The sequence below is a fragment of the Halyomorpha halys genome, unplaced genomic scaffold (genome assembly GCF_000696795.3).
Source record: "Halyomorpha halys isolate HHAL.00 unplaced genomic scaffold, Hhal_1.1 Scaffold74.1, whole genome shotgun sequence".
Classification (NCBI taxonomy): domain Eukaryota; kingdom Metazoa; phylum Arthropoda; class Insecta; order Hemiptera; family Pentatomidae; genus Halyomorpha; species Halyomorpha halys.
In genome coordinates this window covers 1,224,732-1,225,971 of record NW_027104736.1, presented here as the reverse complement: position 1 = coordinate 1,225,971, position 1,240 = coordinate 1,224,732, and positions in this window count along the sequence as shown.

The window sequence follows — 1,240 nt, the reverse complement described above, 5'->3', positions numbered from 1 at the left end:
AAACCTGGATACTCGAAATCTGACATAATCAATTGCCCGGAGAGCTTGTATCTGCTCGATCCGAACAAAAGATTCTGTTATGATTTGAATCTGTTCGGTTCTGTGAAGCTGATTATTCGCATCCCGCCTCATCAACCTCCTGCCCATGATGAAACCAGGCAGATTCATTTGTAGGTCTTCAACAACGGATTCTACTGGGTGAGAGAAATTTGTGCTGTATGGGTTTGTGCTGTACAGGTTGTCTGAAGGTCCTTGACCCCAAGGACCTTCAGACAACCTGTAGTATATATATATTCTTTTCTTAGAAACTCTTCTATGTACCAAGGTATACATATTAAGTTATATTAAAATGATAAATGACAGCTATTAGTACAGTACTTTTTTCTAGTAAATTTTGAAGATTATAACATAGATTGAAAATGCTTCATAAAATGGACTTTTTGTTTTATTTTAATTTTTTAATATATATTTTATACAAACAAACAAGTAAAAATTATTATTAAAATAAAAAACTCACATTAATAATACTTTACAACAATGTAGTATTTTAGTACGATATATGTATAAATAAATATGCAAATAGTACTTTTAATAAAGATATTTAATGATGATAACAACATAACCATATAACAGTTTCATTTAAAAATAACAATATTTTTTTTTTTTTTTTTCCCCCGAACCCTCTAAAAACAGAAATAAAATGTGAATTAGTAGTGCATTACTGTGCAAGAAAGAAAAGTAATAAACAATAAACAACAATAACAATATTTCCAGTTAAGATACGTTTTTATATATATAAAAAAAACAGAGAATGTGGGAAGAGACAGGTGGGAAAAGATCTCTTCGACGCCAACGAGATCAAAACACTTGACAACTTTGATTGGTTTAACTACTCTCCGTTCTTCTGACGGCTTCATGTCAAACAAACTATATAAAAAAACTTTCTCTAGCAATAAAAAGTTTTATTCTGTCAAATCATGCGGTAGATCATGAAAACAAAGAATTGTTATTTTTTAAAAAAATAAAATAAATTAGGCTAGGTATTGAATGACTTAACACACTAAGGTATTAGTGCTAGACTCTTTCAATGAGTCTTAAAATTTAATCTAATGATCTTAATGAGGATTAAACATAAACTACATTAAAGTGAACATGGAAGTGGATTAGATTAGATTAGATTTTTATTCAGGGCGATCAACATCTAGGTTATTACACCCTTTTTACTTCATCTATCTTCTTG